Source organism: Humulus lupulus, chromosome X (genome assembly GCF_963169125.1).
Source record: "Humulus lupulus chromosome X, drHumLupu1.1, whole genome shotgun sequence".
Lineage (NCBI taxonomy): Eukaryota > Viridiplantae > Streptophyta > Magnoliopsida > Rosales > Cannabaceae > Humulus > Humulus lupulus.
The window spans coordinates 234,187,469-234,208,005 of NC_084802.1; the positions used below are offsets into that span (position 1 = coordinate 234,187,469).

The 20,537-nt window shown below is 38.6% G+C and overlaps 1 non-coding gene across 1 annotated transcript; it reads right to left on the reverse strand.

Annotated features, from left to right (window-relative positions):
* Positions 1-5,405: 5,405 nt before the first annotated feature.
* Positions 5,406-5,503, reverse strand: LOC133807502 (small nucleolar RNA Z43). Its single transcript, XR_009879412.1, has one exon. It is a non-coding gene; the product is annotated as a small nucleolar RNA Z43 (small nucleolar RNA).
* Positions 5,504-20,537: the final 15,034 nt, after the last annotated feature.

Here is a 20,537-nt window from a genome sequence, read left to right on the forward strand (position 1 = left end):
TTTTTGGGTGCTTTACAATAATGTAATCGCAAAGGATCATACATTGGATAATACCATATTATCTCGTCATCGGCAGTTAAATGAGAAAAAAAATCTCAAATTATCACACAACTTTAATGACAAGAAAATTATTAGAAGTTGCTACACATTTCTTGAATACTCTAGAATATTCTAGACATTTGTTGAATACTTTACTCTATAATTTTCTAGGTATTTGTAGAATAGAAGAACTTCAAAGACATGTTTTAGAAAACTCTATAGTCTAGAACTTCCTAGAGGCTATATGCTTGAATAGTCTAGATTCTTTATTGTGTAGATTAGTCTAGAAATTGTATTTGTAAATCAAATACACTAGAAAAATCTAAAACAAATAATTTAGCCACAAATGTAAAGTGGGCTAGCAACTATAAATACCCCATCATGGGTAGCAAACGGTGTAACTACAAACAAAATACTATCAATAAAACTTTACTACTTTCTACTATACTCTACTCTCTAAAACATAAACCTTAAACCTTACTCCTCCAAATCCAAATTTCTTCACTTGTCCACTAAACAACATCAACTATAATATCCTAACCCATCATTACTCTAGTAACTACTACTACTTCTAAAATATTCTAAACTACAACAAATCATCACTATTTTCTTTATCCCAAATTCACAAACCATCAGTGGTACCAGAGCCTCGTTCGATCACCACTGAGTGTAGCTTTTCCAACTCACCATGAGTTTCGATTCTAGCCGTTCATCTCTACCCCTTTTAATTTTCCATGTAGAAAATTATTATTTTTGGTCCATCATAATGATGACCTATTTTCGTTCACAAAATCTATGGAAATTTTTTGAAGATGGATTTAGTGTTCTGGAAGACAAGTCTTCACTTACAGAGACTTAGAAGAAGGCCCTGGAGGAGAATCAACAAAAATATTCTCTAGTGTTATTCTTCTTGCAGCAATCTATGGAAGACGATATATTTCCACAGATTATGGGCGCATCAACTGTGAAAGAAGCATTGGACATGTTGCAGGAGGAATTCCAAGGAACAGTCAAGGTACGCACTGTTAAACTGTAGAAGCTCAGAAGAGATTTTGAAAATCTTACACTGAAGGATAATGAGACCGCAAAAGATTAATATTATAAAATTAGAGAAATAGTAAATAAAATGAGATCGTATGGTGAAACAACTTCTCACAAGAAAATAGTAGGAAAAAATACTAATTTCTTGTACAGAAAAATATGATGCAATAATCTCTGTGATAGAAGAAATAAAAGATTTAGATACTCTATCACCAACTGAATTAATGGGCTCTCTTGAAGCATACGAAAGTAGGCGAGAAAGGCATACTAAAAATTCCACTGAAAATGCATTTTAGTCTAAAGTTAATTCGCGGTCTCAACAATCTAAAGCTGATGAGAGAAAATCACTAGAAAACTTTAAAAGCAAGAGTTATCAAGAAAAACAAAAAGGAAATAATGACAAGTATTCTCCATGTGGCATTTGTAAAAGAAAAAGTCCCTTGGAGAAAGACTATTGGTTTAAAGGAAAACCTCGGTTCCAAAATTGTAAAAAATTTGGTCACACTGAAAAAACTTGTCTTTTTAAGAAATCCCATCAAGCTAATTTTTTAGAAGAGAAAAATGATGAGAATAATCTTTTCTATGTGTTCCCAGCTGCATCAGAAGAAAAAGATACTTCGTATATAGACAATGGTTGTAGTAACCACATGACAAAAGATGAAAGCATCTTTTGTAGTCTTGAAAAATCCAAGACTAAAGTCAAAATTTGTGATGGTGAATTTATGGAAGCTGTTGGAAAAGGCCCCATTGCCATTGGCACTAAAAAAGGCAAGAGATACATCAATGATGTACTCTTGGTACCCAACATCAATCAAAACATATTCTGTGTAGGACAAATGATTGAAAAATGGTACTTTTTTTTCATTTTGAAGGAGATTCTTGCATAATCTATGACAAGCAAGACAAATCCTTTGAAATTGAAAAAATAAAAATGAAAGAAAACAAATGTTTTTCTTTACAATGGAGATACGCAAGCAATGTCGCAATGCAAGCATAAGCAGATGAATCATGGCTATGGCACAAAAGGTTAGGACATTTCAATTCCATGGGTTAAAGATCCTCCAGTGGAAGAATATGATGTGAGATCTCTCAGCAATCAAGGAGCTCAACATTGTTTGCGAAGGGTGCATGCTCGGAAAGCAACATCGACAACCTTTTCCATCCGGCAAAGCTTTGAGATCCAAAGAGCCACTTGAGTTAATCCACACAGACGTTTGCGGGCCTATGCAGATTTCATCAAATGATCAAAAAAAGTACTTCATTCTCTTTATCGATGACTTTACTATGATGACATGGGTTTATTTTTTTCGATAAAAATCGCAAGTTTTTGATATTTTCAAGAAATTAAAAACCTGTGTCGAAAAGCAAAGTGGTCGCAACATTAAGACAATAAAAAGTGACAGAGGCAAAGAATACACTTCTAATGAGTTCAGCAAGTTCAAGGAAGATGAAGGCATGGAGCATATACTCACAGTTGGATACGCACCGTAACAAAATTGTGTGTCTAAGAGAAAAAAAAAAGTGTTATGGAGACAGCAAGTGCTATGCTCATGGAGAAGGGTATTCCAAAAAGAATTTGGGCAGAGGAAATAAGCACTGCAATCTATACAAGAATGAGACTTGGGAGCTTGTAGATCGTCCAACCAAAGCTGTGGAAGATAAGACACCGATTGAAGCTTGGAGTGGATGAAAGCCATGAGCAAAGCATCTCAAAGTATTCAGGTGCATATGCTACACACATATTCCAAAAGAGAAAAAAGGCAAGCTAGATGAGAAAATTGAGAAAGAAATTTTCTTAGGCTATAACACTCAATCAAAAGGTTATCAATTCTATAGCTTAGGAATGAAGAAACTCATAATCAACCGGGATGTAAGATTCGACGAAGATGCTGCATACAATTGGGAGACAAAAGAAGTAGAAATGAAGACTATCAACATTCCTCTACTGCCAAGACAAGATATTAATGAAGACCATGATCAAATTGGTTCTTTAACTCAACAACCTACACAAGAACCAATACAAGGCATGCTATCCCCTCTAGAATCACCACCACAACGAATGAGACACTTAGCAGATATCTACAAGACTTGCAACTTAATGCTTATCGAGCTAGAAAGCTTTGAAGTCGCTCAAAAGCAAGAAGTATGGAGAAAATATATGGATGAAGAGATAAAGATGATCGAGAAGAATGAGACTTGGGAGCTTGTAGATCGTCCACAAGATAAATACACTATAAAAGTAAAGTTGGCTTACAAGATAAAACTCAACTCAGATGGCTCAATTCAAAAGCATAAAGCAAGGTTAGTTGCCAAAGGATACTCACAACAACATGGAGTTGACTATAATGAAACATTTGCTCCAGTTGCACGCCTCGACACAATCAGGGCTTTGATTGCTCTAGCTCCACAAAAGAAATGGAAGATTTTCCAACTAGACGTGAAGTCAACATTTCTCAATGGCTATCTCGAAGAAAAAATCTATGTGGAGCAACCTCAAGGGTTCGTGGTGCAAGGGCAAGAAGATAAAGTTCTCAAATTAAAAAAGGCTTTATATGGCCTAAAGCAAGCTCCAAGAGCGTGGTACAGAAGGATAAAAAACTACTTCACCAAACAAGGCTTCTAGAGGAGCAAAAGTGAGCCAACACTCTACATCCAGACTCAAGGAACGAATGACAAACTTATTGTCTCTTTATATGTTTACGATCTCATCTACACAAGAAATAATGAGAATATGGTCAAGAAGTTTAAAGAAGATATGATGAAAAGTTTCAAGGTGACTGATTTGGGCTTAATGCACTACTTTCTCAAAATTGAAATAGCACAAAAAGAAGATGGGATCCTGATTTCACAAAAGAAGTATACAGAGACACTATTGAAGAAGTTTCAAATGGAGGGATGTAAGACAGTAACAACTCCACTAGACAACAACAAAGCACTCAATAAAGAGGATGGCTCACCAAAAGCAGATGAATCGAAGTGTTGGAGTTTAATTGGGAGCTTACTCTATCTGACAGCTACAAGACCAGACATTATGTATGCAGTCAGTCTCTAATCAAGACTCATGCACGATCCAAGTCAAATTCACTTCGGAGCAGCCAAGAGAGTTCTTAGATATTTTCAAGGAACAAAGAACTATGGAATACGGTGTGGTGTCACCTATGACTCAAAACTAATCAACTACACAGACAGTGACTGCGCTAGATCACTAGACGACATGAAAAGCACATGAGGATATGCTTTGACAATTGGATCAGGGATATTTTCCTAGGCATCAAAGAAACAAGCAACAATTGCGCAATCATCAGTTGAAGCAAAGTATATTGCCGCATCAATGACTACAAGACAAGCTATATGGCTGAAAAAGAATACTTAAAGACATGGGAGAATCACAAGACGAAGCTACAAAGATCTACTACAATAGAAAATCAGGTATTGCAATGGCCAAAAATCTCGTATTTCACAGCAGAACGAAGCATATAAGCATCAACTATCATTTCATTAGAGAAGATGAAACAAACAAAGAAATAGAACTCAAGCACTGCAAGACTGAAGAACTTTTAGCAGATATATTCACGAAGGCACTACCAAGAGGAAAGTTCCAGCTACTACGAGACATGATTGGAGTTACTGAAATGTGTACCAAGGAGGAGTATTAGAAGTTGCTACAAATTTCTTGAATGCTCTAGAATATTCTAGCCACTTGTTGAATACTTTACTCTAGAATTTTCTAGATATTTGTAGAATAGAAGAACTTCAAAGACATTTTCTAGAAAACTCTATAGTCTAGAACTTCCTAGAAGCTATATGCTTGAATAGTCTAGACTCTTTATTGTTTAGATTAGTCTAGAAATTGTATTTGTAAATCAAATACACTAGAAAAATATAGAACAAATAATTCTAGCCACAAATGTAAAGTGGTCTAGCCACTATAAATACCATACCATGGGTAGAAAATGGTATAACTACAAACAACAAACTATCAATAAAACTCTACTACTTTATACTATACTCTACACTCTAAAACATAAATCTTACTCCTCCAAACCCAAATTTCTTCACTTGTCCACTTAACAACATCAACTATAATATCCTAACCCATCATTACTCTATCCACTACTACTACTCATAAAATATTCCATACTACAACAAATTATCACTATTTTCTTTATCCCGAATTCACAAACCATCAAAAATTAAATAAGGCCTCAAAGAGAATATTAGTTTGTCAACATAACAATTTTAGACATATTCTTGTCAAAAGTTAATATTTAATCATTGGCCACTAAACACTAAATAAAATCAAAAGGGAATATTAGCATAATTAGGGACATAGAATATGGGTGGTGATGTATCAGAATGGTCGGTAAAGACTGGATAGCCCATTACGAGGAACGAGACCTTAATATCAGAATCATCACCGTCCCCAAACACAAGTCTGTTTTTGTCACAACAGATAAAAAAGTCTTCTATGATGAGCAAAATTAATTATTTAAAAACTACAGCAAAATGGTATAGTTAAGATCATGAATAGAATGTACCAAAGAAGTTGGGAGGCCAAAAAACCAAACAAACATGTTAACCCGGACATCAAAGAAACCCCCAACCCTGGGAAAACAAATATTTGTCTTGAGTACAAAGCTTGCAAGAAATCAATCTTTAGATCTCAAAGCTTTGTAAATGAAAGGAGAGGCATTTCCACTTTGTTCACTCCAAACGACGTCGAATTCGACAACTACAATAGTAATATTGTACGTAATGAAAGAAAGAGGAAGACAAGACATGACCTTGGCTGCTTTGTTTTTCATCAACAAGGTAAATTCGGGTGCATATATACAAGCAAGCTGAAGCCCTAGCTTTGCCTAGCCCCAAAAAAGAAAGAAACCATATGTTATTTTCACCCTCTATAACCCAATAAAATAAATACATCCTCAAACCAAAATTTTTTAAAAAATATTTGCAAAGTTAACATAATTGTTTGAATTTACAAAAATAACTAGTTTCAATATCAATTTTTTTTTTAATGAAACTTTATTACAAACAAAAGCTAAATAGAGGAAAGTAATGTAAGCAATTTATCTAGATGCATAACAATCTTAATATGTGGAATAAACTGAATAGGATTGTCCCAAAATTAAGGAGGATCGTTAAAGTATACCTCTAGCCATTGATTTTGATAATCTCGATCTAATAGCTTTAGATCTGCAAAAATAGAAAAAAATAGCATTAGTGAGGTTAAATGACTTCTAAGCTCTCAGTAAATCTTTAGATGGAGTATTAGAATAAGGGTTGTGAGCTTGGGGACCAGAACCCTATATTTATTTAGATGAGACATTCTATTAAGGTCTCTGCCACAATTGATGTAAGAATATTTGACAATCAATAGGATATGAAATGTTGGGTAACTCAATATATGGAATTGAGTAACTAAATTAATGCTGACTATATTTAAAATAATTTTCAGTTAATCCCAATATTGATTTTAATTAGAATCAATAAGAATTATGATTTTTGATAATTCCAATTAATTAATAATATTATAACATTCTCCCACTTGGTCTGCATTATTTAAACTAAGTACCCCTTAAGCCCATTGATTATCCTTGTAAGGTAACAAACACATGAATCATAGCAATATGTCCTCTTTTATGACAAGTATTATATTTTATGTATTACAATGTATTTATTACTTAACAATATACTTTATGTGGTGATGCAACTTTATGAATAAACCCTATGCTTATTCAATTCCAATGAAGATAAATTTTCTCAAATGAAATTAAGGTGAACATGAATATGAGAAAATATCAAAATAAGAGTTTCATTAATAACTTTTAAAGAAAAATTACATAAGGGAAACATAATCCCATATATTCACTTTATGATCCTTGAGTTTATGTAGTGGCATGCCTTTAGTCAAGGGATTGTGATCATTCAATTTAATGCTTGCGTGCTTAATCGCCACTTTAATTTTGTTTAACACACTCCTACATGACTAAATACTTAATGTCGATATGCTAGCTTTGACTACAATTATTGTTGTTTCAAGCCATAAATACTACAACTAAATTTGTAAAAAAGGTTTTCTTTATGGATTAGAAATAGATTCTACAACTCTCAGACCTGAAACTCTATAATTATACACCATACGAGGTATCCTCAAAATAATAAATGAATCTGACTTCTAAGGTGGAAGTAGCAATTAGAGTTTTCCATGACAAAACTGCCAGTAAATATAAAACATACTCAAATGTTGAATTATCTTCTTCAATATAACCAAAGAGCTCATAATCTGAGTAGTTAACTATTTCAAGATTATCAGTTCATCTAAATATATGCATGCAATCCTTGGTATCATAAAGATACCTCATCACTTTCTATGTAGCTCTTAGGTGGTCTAAACTTAAGTTATTTTGATATCACCCCATCATACGAACAATAAATGCAATGTCAGGTTTCGAGCATACATTAGGCCTCCGACAGCAGAAGCGTAAGGAATGTTTTTCATTTCTTCCCTTTCCAGATAAGAATCTGAATACTGGCTCAAATTTAATTTATCACCCATAACAATAGGAGCAACACTTGGTGAAAAATCTTTCATTTGAAATGTCTCTAAAACAATTTAGGTGTAGGCTTCTTGAGATAGACCTAGAATACATTGATATCTATCTCGATAGATCTTAATGCCAATGACATAAGATTCATCACCCATATCCTTCATCTCAAAGTTCTTTGAAATGAATTGTTTCACCTCATGCAGAAAACCTATATCATTGGTTGCAAGAAGAATATCGTCCACATATAAAACAAGAAAACAAATCTTACTCTCACTAACCTTCTGGTATATACATTCATCCATGACATTCTCTTCAAATCCAAAGGAAGAGATGAAATCATGGAATTTTAAATACCATTGGCACGACACATGTTTTACTCCATAGATGGACTTCTTAAGCTTGCATACCAGATGCTCACCATCACTAGAGGAGAATCCTTCTAGATATTTCAAGTATACCTTCTCCTCTAGGTCACCATTCAGGAAATTAGTTTTCACATCCATTTTTCGTATCTTTAAATCGTAATGAGAAACTAATGCCGAGATTACTCTAAGGGAATCTTTCTTATATACAGGATAAAAGGTCTATGTGTAATCAATTCCTTCATTTTGAATGAATCCCTTAGAAACAAATCTCGCTTTATGTCTCCCAATGTTTCCTAATGAGTCTTTCATTGTATGAAGACCCATTTACACCTAATTTCCCTTGCCCCATTAGGAAACTCAACAAGATCCCAGACTTCGTTGCTCTTCATAGAATTCATTACTTCATTCATGGCATTTAACCACAGTTTCGATTCTTGGCTATCCATTGTTTGTGAAAATGTTTCTAGATTTTTTTTTCTCCAATATTGTAGTGAGATTATTGCAAATACATAATGTAGTCACTATGTGTTCACACGGTTTTTCGCCAAGAGTGGATTAAGAAATCTGACAACAGAGATATTAGTGCTCTTTTACTAAACCAAAATTAATCAAATGAACAATACCCCAAACACTCACACTTTAACGTGGCTTGGTGGTTAAAATCCACCTAGTCCATGAGACAATATTATTAATCTCTTTAGGGCTCTAGATGAAATAGTTTCTTACAATTTCAGCAGAGTTTCAGTATATCAATAAGTAGTCCATTTTCCTATCCATTCCTATGATATTTATAGTGGGTTTTCCTCGACAACTTTAGGTTACCGCCTGCATAAATATGGTAAATAATCAATCAGAATAATATCCCATTTACATAGGGATATGATTACCTATGGTCTTAACATGCGTTATCTCGGGTAATAAACATGTAATACAATCTGGGCATTAATGAGCGTATAAGGAATCTCTGAGTCTTTTGGGATTGTTCACTATGCGTCATGATCAGGTTTCCCCGAGCTAAACACTTCCCTTAAACTGGATGTCAAAGAACTGACGGAACTTGACACGAGTCAAGTTCAGTGCCAAGAAGGCGATCTAGTCATCATGCATCTCAAACTAGGTTATTGGCATATTAGGTGACCTGGAGATTATCTGGTTCTTGTACTGCCAAGTTTGACTTGAACTGCTCACACTAGAGTTAGCTAGATGTTCTACCTGTTCACTTTCTCCATGCGCTTATGTAACGATCCAAAATTACTAATAAGGCTTAAGGGCCTTGATTAGTGTGTCGGGAGGGAAAAATTGGTATTTATGTGATTAAATGAATAAATGCATTATGTAGCATGCATGATTATATGAATATATGGATACGTGAGATGCATGTTTATGAGAATTAATATGCATGTGGGCCCTATTTAGTTTATAAGGGCATAATTGTAATTTTGGCTGGTTGAGGGCATAAAATGTAATCATATGCGTTAAATTGTTGAGACCACATTATTATGTGGATATATCTGCAGCATGTGACTCGAGACGGTCTTAGTGAGCGTATTGGCGAAATAGTCACGGCGGGGATTTATACCTGGCTCGGGGGAGCCTAGGGGTATTCTTTGGAATTTTGAGAGCATGTTGAGAATTATTAGACATTGGGTAAGTAATTGGTGATTAATTGGATGATGGGATTTAAGTGGTAAATAATAAGAACACTCGAGGAATTAGCGGGAATTGAGAACAAATAACTATTATACCCCTAGATTGAGTAAAGGCTTAGTTTTATTTGGGATGGCAAAAGGGTCTTTTGGTTATTAGAGGATATAACCTGACTTTCCTTTTATATTAGAATAGAAGGTTGTAGAAATATTGAAGGAAAGAAAGAAAAATGAAAATTTCTCTCTCAGCTCACCCTTTTTCTCTCTCACACCCTCCTTTATGAAAATTTTAAGCTAAGGAGAAAGGGTTGAAGAATTTAGACTTAAGGCTAGGGTTTTTGGAAGGGAATTCAGCTAGGAAAAGCCAGGAGTTGTAGCTGGAATTGGTGTAGTTTCAGCCATGGTTGAGGTAAGGTTTCAGACCTTTAAGTTTGTTGAGTTTTAGTTGAGTTTGATTTCTGAAACTGGATTTTTGGATGGAAGTTTAAGGAATTAGAGCTTCGAAGGACATTGAAGTTAACCTAGGGTCAGATTCATCCAGCTGAGGTAGCAAATTATAACCCTTGAATGTTCTGGGTGTTCTTGAGTTTCAGAGCTCAAGTTTGATTTTTGTGTTTGATGAAGTTGTTAGTCAAGGTTTAGTGTTATGTGGGTGTTTTGGTTGAGCTATAGTGTATTGTAGGTTCAATTTTGAGTTTAGTTGAGGTTTGGAGTGGATTTTTGGAGTTTTGGCTTAGGGAGGTTCGAAGAAAGAAAACCCATAAATTTGCATTTCTGGTACTAGCGTTGTAGCGCTAGGTTGGGAGCACTACAACGCTAGGCTATGTTTTCTGGCGATTTCTGGGATTCTATTAATAGCGCTGTAGTGCCCACCTTGTAGTGTTGTAGCACTCCTCAGCCTCTTAAATTTGGTTTTTGGGTATTTTCTTAGGGTTTTCGCTTGGGGGCTCAGGGGACGGGTTCACCACCTCGTTTGGTGGAACTTGGGGTCCCAAGAGTGAGTTTGGTCCCGGGATTGTCCTTTGGAATTCAAACTCATTGAAGTATCATTTATGGATTGTGACTAGGTGTATGCCAAGGCTTGGAGCGAGATTGTGCTCTAGGACCGTTCATAGTAACTAAAGCACTCAGAATTAAAGGTAAGAAAACTACACCCGGTTATGTGGTTATGCCGGGACTAAGAGTTCCCTATACTTCTATGCAATGTCATATGATGGTATTATGCCATATGGACATGAGATAAACAACCTAAGAGTGCCGGAATTAGTTGAGGTTAATTAAATAATCACTAAGTTTGGCCTAAGCGAGCCAGTGCCAGTGGGTTGAACACTGGGCTCGGCCTAAGTGAGCCGAAGACAGTGGATTAAACAGAGGGTGCGGCCTACGGGCGTCAACCCTAACTATTGTATGATATGTCTATTGTTGTTAATTTGATGAATATGATATGCTGAATACATGGATAATAGATTGTTAATTTGTCAATTGTTATCACTGGTTATGTGAATGCTATGGACTACTAAATATCTAGTTATGCTTTATGAATTATTTGGTTATTGACATTGATCATGTTGTGATGTTATGGTTTTCTTGCTGGGCCTTGGCTCACGGGTGCTATGTGGTGCAGGTAAAGGCAAGGGCAAGATGGTTCAACCATGGGTTGGAGAGCTCTGGGGGCGAGGTATACATTGTCAGCTACTCAGCCGCCACAGTCGAGGGATTTTACAGGGATGGGAATCTAAAATGTGTATTTTTCCATTAGAGTGGCCTTGTCTACTTATACCTTTTGGAAATTTTGTAAATATGTCCTCTAAACCCTGTTTTGGGATCCCATGTACCAAACTTTCATTTTAATGAAAATGATTTGTTTATGACCAAAATCTTTTAATCCTAACATGTTTATGACTTTAGATTCACATTTTTATTTAAATGACTTGATTAGCAAGTCTCGCACAATTTTAAACACACAGTGTAACGTTCTTGGTTACCCAAGGCGTTACAGCTTATCTACCAGCTGTACCCCGTGATTCAGTTTGTGCTGGTAGATAAGCTGTAACGCCTTGGTTACACAATTTTAAGTATGCATGAGTGATTTAGTTTGTGCTTATTTTTGGGTACAACATTTGCCCCCCAAGCTCCTGCTCATGCATGACGTCACTTCTGACACGCACGGTAGGGGCTTTTAGGCTTCTGATATGTGAAATCCTGCCCACCCACTACTCGAGTGTTTAAACATGTGTACGTTTGTAATAGGTACCTGTTTGGGTTTTGAGTACCGTGACAACTATCCTGTCAACTTTTTGCCACCGCAGTGGTCATTTAATCTTGGCCTTTGGATCCCGAACTGGCCTAATCGAGTGGCCCATATTGGTTCTTGAAGTTTACGTATAAATAGGAGAAAATGACCTGAACTTTTACCACCTTTACATAAAGAAGCTCTCAGGCTACGATCATTGATGTTATCACCATTTCCCTCGATCAACCATCTAAACTGTAAGTATTCCTATACCTGGTGTAAATTTCTCCCTCTTATTTTTCAGTAAGCTTTTCGAAATTTCCAGTATAGTTTCTTACTTCTGGTACGTTCAAGTTTTATAGGGGTTTGTGATAGGCCCAAAAATACGAAACTAGGTTTGGTTAGAAATAATGTGCATAAAAAATGGATAATTTTATGGGTTTTAAAAGAGCGTTGCCTGTTTAGACCTAGAAATTTGAGGGTTTTTAGGTTCAGATCCATGTAGCTTAAGGGTTACGATTCCCCGAGGGGTTTTGCATTAAGCCGCCATCAAAAAGGTATTGGGTCTGACACATGAATCCCGAAGTATTAGAGGATTTCCAAAATTTACAACGCGTGGCTACTGAACGCGCGTGGACACACACATTGTTGCTATGAGATGGCTTAGCTTGGGTATATTTTTTAGATTGAATAAATCGAATTCAAACCCTCAAATTTTGTCTTAGGTCACCATATCTTTATCGACGTAGAAAGGTTTTAAATTAGGTCGCCTCTAACAGGCCGCTTTGATTGTAAAGCAAGCTAGATTATGGCCCATCAGAAGAAAATGATCGCAAGCTTCTCTTCTCAAAGCAAGAGTAAGGGCAAATAGATCGTGCCTGAGACCCCTATTCCCCACCTCGACACGGTGGTAGATAAGGAGATCGTAATTAAACCTAACACCTTCTTTGAGGCAGAACACATCGAATCTCGAATAAAGACCCAGGGCAACATGAACAAGATCTCACTGAGCCATGAGATCAAATTGGGGTCTGAGGGCCTCATTGCCTGACCTCCGTTGGAAGGAAAGAAGAGCTACACTTAACACTAGGATGACTTTGGGGCCTGGAGTGATGAGAACTTGAAGGCAGGTGCCTTTTATCGTTGGACCAGTACTTCATTGATTTCCTAAACTACGTCGAGCTTGCGCCATCTAGCTTCCCCCCAATTCATATCTGCTTCTGGCGAGGCTGAAGTATTTGATTTTAAAACATGAGTGGGAGGTCCCCACTCCTGTTGATATCATGTACTTCTTCTTCCTCAAAGCCAATCCTAAACAGAAAGGGCGAGGTGACAGTTTCTACTACCTCACCAGATTCCCTAATACAGCCTCTGTCATCGACCTCCCCAGCCACCCGAATGACTACAAGGATCAGTTCTTCTTGTCAAACAGGTTCAAGAACTGCACCCATCAGTATTTCAACCTACCTCGTATGTTTCTTAGCTCTTCTAATTTTATACTTGAATTTCTTTTTGATTGAGCTTAGACATATTCTAATTGATTTGTTATTTTGTGCAGCTATATACAAGAGTACTGGGCGATGATTGACCCTTGGAGGTCTGTATGAGATGTTGTCTTGTATCCCTACCAAGGAGAAAGAGTTACAGATGGTAGTTAACGACGCTACCATGGTGGCCTGTAAACTGATCCAGAGGATCAGATACTGGCCATTAGAGCTCGAGGTCCCCCCACCCCCTGGGCTCCATCCTCCTCAGGAAATCCTCCCTGCCGTCAAAGACACCGAGGACGAAGAAGAAGTCACACAGCAGGTGTGCGAATGAAAGGTCCCTTAAGATGGGCAACATCCTGACAAAGACCGAGCTGAATCAAGGGCAGCAACCGGCACTTTCGACCAAGGTAACCCATATAAAGAATTAAACTGACTTGCTGCGAGTTGTATAGCTTGTGAGTCGACATCCGATTGACCCGGATCTGAACACTTCCCTCCTCCAATGTGTGGATCACTTGGTTGTACGCTACAACCATAGCTATCCTAGGTGTACTATAGTGGTAGACAACATCCTTCACTTTAGGTCCACCATATTTGAGGAGTAAGGAACCAACATTTTGTCCTGGCCTTCCCTCATTCAGGGTGTGTTTTCCCCAGGTATTAGGCAGATCGTACATGACACCAGCTCGGATGAAGAGCCTGAACCCCGTAGGGCCCAAAGCGTAATAATATTAGAGCTCCCCCCTCATCTGATAGTCTGTGAGTTAGAGGTTTTACCCAGTCCAGCTCTTAACCCAGAGTCAATCATAATAGTTTCTTCCACTAGCTCGGAGGGTAGGGTTCTTGCTTTATTCTTTTCCATGCATTACAGTGACTAACTATTTCTTGTATTTGAATTTTTCGCTCCTCCCTTGGCAGGCGAAGATATGGACCTCAAGGGTGCCTTAATGTCTGGTGGGGCCGAAGCTGGACCCGTAATCAAGAAGGGAAGGATAAAGGTTTCAGCTCCGCCCAAAAACAGCAACAACAAGCGAAACCACCAGCTCCGATAACTGCAGTTACCATTCTCGAGACTCCTCCACCTCCTCCTTGCAATGAACTTGCTCTAGTTCCTCAAGTTTTTCAGGGCAAAGTCCTCTCTATTCAGATCCCAGTCAAGTCCCACGAGCTGACAATGATCCCAGAAGCATTTCAAGGAACCATCTATGACATGGCGAACCATATGGTGGGTCACACCTATCGAGCGAATGTTAAGAACCTGAGGGCCATGGTGGAGCGTTCCCCTGTGGATGTTCTGGAGTCTGCCTTGGGAATGAACTTGGCAGTGAGTTATCTTTCTTCCCTCTTTAGTATTTCCTTCTTCTTCTTTTTTTACTTTCTCAAGCTAATCATGTCTTGTCTTTCTTTTGTAGTCTGCTTTAGCCCAACTCTGTGGCATCGCCCGATTTTGAGCTGAAAGAGAGGAGCTCAAGGCCTCCCTGGCAAGGACCAGGCCGTTGAGGTGAGCCAATGACGAGATCAGTTGCAAGAACAAGCTAAAGAACAAGAAACTTGAGGAGGTCAATGTACTAATCAACAAGCTATCCGAGGTCAAGGCCAAAGCCAAGGATGTTGCCAAGAAGGCGAAGTTGGACATTGCAGAATCAATGAATTCCTTCGAGGAGTTTCTCTACCATTGCTGGGCTTACAACTAGGATAGGGATTTCTCTTTTATGGAGTCGAAGCTTTGGGGGTGTTATCTTGCCAAGTTTTAGAGTCGATTCTCACAAGAGCCCTTTGAGACCGTGGATGCTTCTGTGGGTGCCGAAGGGGATAGTGAAGAGCTGTCATCACATGAGCAAGTTGCTAGAGCTCAGGGATGTTTTAGTGCAACATCGTCTTTTTCCTTATTCCATTTGTTTTTCTTTCTTTGTAATTATGCTCATTGAAACAATTTCCTTCGGGCTTAGATCGATGTTATTTGTCCCCGTGATAATCATACACTTATTAGTATATGTTCGTTATTTTTATGATCTATTTTTGCTCCCCTTAATCTATTTACTCGTCATGCTTAAGATTTTCAAATTCTTGCACACGAATTTAAGTTCTTTCATGCTCGCAATCATAGAGGTTATCTTTAGATCAAGATAGGTTTTCGATGGCTTGACCAAAAAAATTTGGTCGGTATCATGGTTATACCCAGGATTTTGCCCGCCTAAAATCATTATACCTGGTAGGAGTCAGGTCTCGGACCTAGTTATGTCCAGGAGTTTGTCCGCCTAATAGTGTCATGCCTGTTAGAGATCAAGCCTCAGACCTAGTTGTGTCCAGGAGTTTGTCAGCTTAATAGCATTAGACCAGCTAGAAATCAAGCCTCGGGCCTGGTTATATCCAGTATTCCCTAGTTGACTTCTAGGTTTTATCCTATTTGGAATTGCTTTGAAAATTTGAGCTTTAAAAATCCGATTAAGTTTCGAATTTGATCCACATATGATAAATACTTTTAAAATCACTTCGGGGGTTATATGCCGCCCAAGCGATCAGAATTTTAGGATATTCTAGGTCGCTTTTACAAAATGAGCACATGATACATCACAAGAATAAGATAAAAATATTGGTTCTACATTTTAATAACATAGAAATTTATAAATAAGCCTTACACGGGAAAAAAAATTTAACCAAGTTTTCCTGCTACTGATAGTACTTTTTAAGATGTAAGGCATTCCAGGTCCGTCGGACCAACTCTCCACTTAATCGAGCTAGCTTGAAGGTTCCCACTTGTAGGATTTCCATGATCTGGTATGGTCCTTCCCAATTCGGTCCCAATAGACCTTTGCGATCTTTACTCGCAAAAAATACCCTTCAAAACACTAAATCACCAAGTCCGAGTCTGCGGCCTTTTACCTTCGAGGTAAAGTAACGAGTGATTCTTTGCTGATAATGGGCGAGATGTAACTGTGACTCTTCCCATTTTTCCTCGATCAGATCCAAAGATGCGTTGAGTAATCCAAAGTCACTCATGTTTCAACTGGGAGCATAGCCTTATTTCCAAAGGTCAAAGAGAATGGTGTATGCCCCGTGGAGGTGCAGTGTGAGATCCTATAGGCCCAAAGTACTTGCGACAGCTGCTTGGGCCATAATCCCTTAGCTTTATCTAGTCGCTTCTTTAAGCTTTCCTTTAGGATTTTATTTACAGCCTCGACCTGCCCATTAGCTTGCAGATACGCCACTGAAGAGAAACTCTTGGTTATGCCATATTTATCACAAAACTTGGTGAAGATATCGCTATCGAATTGAGTTCCGTTATCAGACACGATCTTCTTACACAGGCCAAAATGACATATGATGTTCCTCACGACGAAATCTAGGACTCTATTCGAGGTTATGGTCTCCAGGGTCTCAACCTCGACCCACTTCATAAAGTAATTGATGGGAAAAACTGCATAGGGAACTCCTCCTTTTCCTATTGGAAATGAAACAATCAAGTCGATTCCCCATAATGCAAATGGGCATGGGGAAGAGATCATGGTTAACTCAATGAGCGCAGCCCGGGTAATTGTGGCGAAGAGTTGGCACTTGTCGCATTTCTGTACGTACGAGAGTCCTTTTTGAGTGTAGGCCAAAAATAGCCCTGTCTTAATATCTTTAGAGCTAAATTTTGCCCCCCAGTGTGGTCTCTGCAAAAGCCTTCATGTATCTCCTGCAGGATAATTTGTGCTTCCTTGGGCAGGACACACTGCAGGAGGGGCAGCGAATGCCCTTGTCCGTATAGTATTCCTTCAACCATAACATACTTTGGGGCTTGGTATAGCAATTTTCTTGCATTTTTTCGGTCGTCTGGTACTTTACCAGTTGTGAGGTACTCCACTATGGGGGTTATCTAGGTCGGTTTTGTGTCTATCACTCTGACCACATCTGGTTCCTTTGTTATGCTTGGTCGTCCTAGAAACTCCACTGGGACTACGTTTAGTGTATCCACCTCTTTTGTGGTGGCAAGTTGGGCTAAAGCATCAGTGATGCAATTCTGCTCGTGGGGTACCTGCTCAATGGAACAGAACTCAAACTCTGACAACTCACCTTTAACCTTAGCTATTTAAGCTTCCATTTTGATCTCACGAGCATGATATTCCTCTAATATCTAATTCACCACGAGCTTGGAATCACTATAACATTGGATCGCCTTTGCTTTTAGTTCATTCGACATCCTTATCCCTGCCAAAAGAGCTCCGTACTCTGCCTCATTGTTGGATGCTTCAAACACGAACCTTAGGGCAGTATGGAACCGATGCCCCTCAAGTGAGATCATAATTATCCCATCTCTGGATCCGTTCTCGTTGGATGATCCATCAACAAAGATTTTCCACAACTCTTGCACTAGTTCCCTTATTGACTCATCTTGAAAACCTGTTCATTCGGCCACAAAGTCAGCGAGCGCTTGACTCTTGATTGTTGTGCGTGGCATATACAATATCTCGAATTGGCTAAGTTTGATGGCCCACTTAAGTGGACATCCCAATGTTTCAGGTAGGGGTGCACACGGGTCGGGTTTTCGGGTTTCGGGTTCATCGGGTTCGGGTTTTGCGGGTTGAAAAAAATGGTACCGAAACCGATCCGAAATTTTCGAGTTTTTTCGGGTATCGGGTTTCGGGTTTCGGATTGCACTCGGGTTCGGGTTTCATTCGGGTTGGCTGCAACAAACACAATACACAATATACTTAAACGTTTTTACGAACATGTATATTATATATATATTAAGGTTAATCTTTTTGAATATATATATTAATATGTCTGAATTTATATATATCTATTAATGTTTATCTGAATATATATCTATTAATGTATATATATATATATCTATTAATGTATATATATATATATCTATTAATATATATATAACTTAACAGAAAGAAGAAAGAAGAACGAAAGAAGAACAGAAGAACAGGGAGGCGGAGGGAGGCGAACTGATGGTGGCTGGCCGTGTGGGTGGGTGAGTGGTGGCTTGGCTCTGCCGAGGGAGGCTCTCGGTCAGTCCGGTCGGCACTGTGCGTGAGTAAGGCTAAAGGGCCTGAAGGAGAAGAAGACAAACCAAAGTAATTTTAGTTTTTAGGGTGGGTTATCTGAGACGAGAGAGAAAGAGAGACTTATTCAGATTTGTGGGTTTTTTTTTTTAAATATTTAGTTCGGGTTTCGGGTTACACCCGAACCCGAAGGTGGAGAATTTTTAAACCCGAACCCGACCCGATATGTTTCGGGTTCGGGTCGAGTTAAGCTTGAAATTGACGGGTTTTTCGAAAAATCGGGTTTTCGGAGTTCGAGTCGGGCGGGTTTTGTGGGTTTTCGGGTTTTGCGGGTCCCGTGTGCACCCCTAGTTTCAGGCTTTTGCAAGACCTGCCTTAAAGGTTGATCGGTTAGAACGTGGATGGTGTGGGATTTTAATTACGGCCTAAGTTTTCTTGAGGCCAAGATCAAGCAGAACGTGAGTTTTTCTATTAAGGATATCAGGGCTCAGCTCCGAGAAGTCTTTTACTCAAATAGTACACTAGTTTCTGTGCTCAATTTTCCACCCAAACTTTTTGTTTCCCCTGAGCAAGTTGTAAAACGGGAGACACCTGTCAGTGGTCTTTGAAATGAAGCGATTTAAGGCCACCACATTTCCAGTTATGCTATGTACTTCTTTATGTGACCTAGGAAAATTCATTTCTAGTAACAATATGATCTTCTCTGGGTTCGCCTCTATCCCCCTCACGTTGACTATGAAGCACATAAATTTTCCTGATGAAACCCCAAAGGTACACTTCTGGGGGTTTAGCTTCATGTCACACTTCCTGATCATACCAAAACATTCTTCTAGGTCAGATACATGGTTACTGGCAGTCTTTGATTTAACGAGCATATCATCGACACACACTACCATGTTTTTCTCGATCTGGTTAATAAATTTTTTATTGACCAGTCATTGGTACATTGCACCGACATTCTTTAGCCTGAATGGCATAACTTTGTAGCAGTATACATTATGCTCAATCATGAAACTGGTGTGCTCTTGGTTTGCAGGGTTCATAACGATCTGGTTGTATCCAGAATATGCGTCCATGAAAGACATGACCGACTGTCGCGTCTACCAATTGATCTATTCGGGGTAGTGGAAAATAATCCATAGGACATGCCTTATTGTGATCAGAGAATTCAATGCAAGTTCTCCACTTCTCATTGGGTTTTGGGACCAACACATGGTTAGCAACCCAGGTCGGATACTTTGATTCCTCAATAAACCCACACTTAAGTAGACGAGCCATTTCTTCTTCTAAAGCTTGTAATCGAATGCTCCCCAGAAGCCTTCATTTTTGTGACTTTACTGGCACATTCCTATCCAAATTCAGAGTATGCATTATTACATTTGAATTGAATCCCACAATATCTTCATGCGACCAGGTGAAGACGTCTAGGTTGTTTTTCAAAATCTTGACCAGCTCCTTCTTCTTCTCGATTCCAAGATTTTTTCCAACCTTTACTACCCTTGAAGGTACTTCTGGGTTGATGTTGATTTCCTTGAGCTCTTCCAATGCTTGGAGCGTAGACCTATCTTGGCCTAATCTTGGATCAATGTCATCTTCCTGGGAAACCTCGTTACTCCCTTCTTGAGGTTCTTCCACCTCAAGGGAAATTTCCATTGCCTGGGGCTCCTCTCCCCCTTCAATCATGACCATTGCTTGCTGCCCGGGTTGTGATTTTCCCTTCATCGCAATGCTATAGCATTCCCTGGCAGCGATCTGGTCTCATCTCACAGTACATATACCCAAGGTTGAGGGGAACTTCATCGATAGGTGTCGGATCAAGGTGATAGCCTCGAAAGTTATCAGCGCAGATCGCCCCAAGATCACGTTGTGGGAGGCTGGACAATCGATTATGACAAACTGGAGTATCTTACAAGTAGTTTGCGTATCATCCCCTAACGTGACCACCAGTTCAATTGTCCCTATGGATGTTGTTCCTTCTCCTGAGAATTTGTACAGTGTCATTGAGGTCGCCTTCAAATCTGTTACGGACAATCCCATATTTTCTCGGGTGGACATGAATAGCACATTTACTGAACTCCCATTATCAACCAATATCCTTCATACCCTTCAGTTGGCGAGTTGAATGATTACCACCAATGGATCATTATGCGACAACAGAATGAGGCTAGCGTC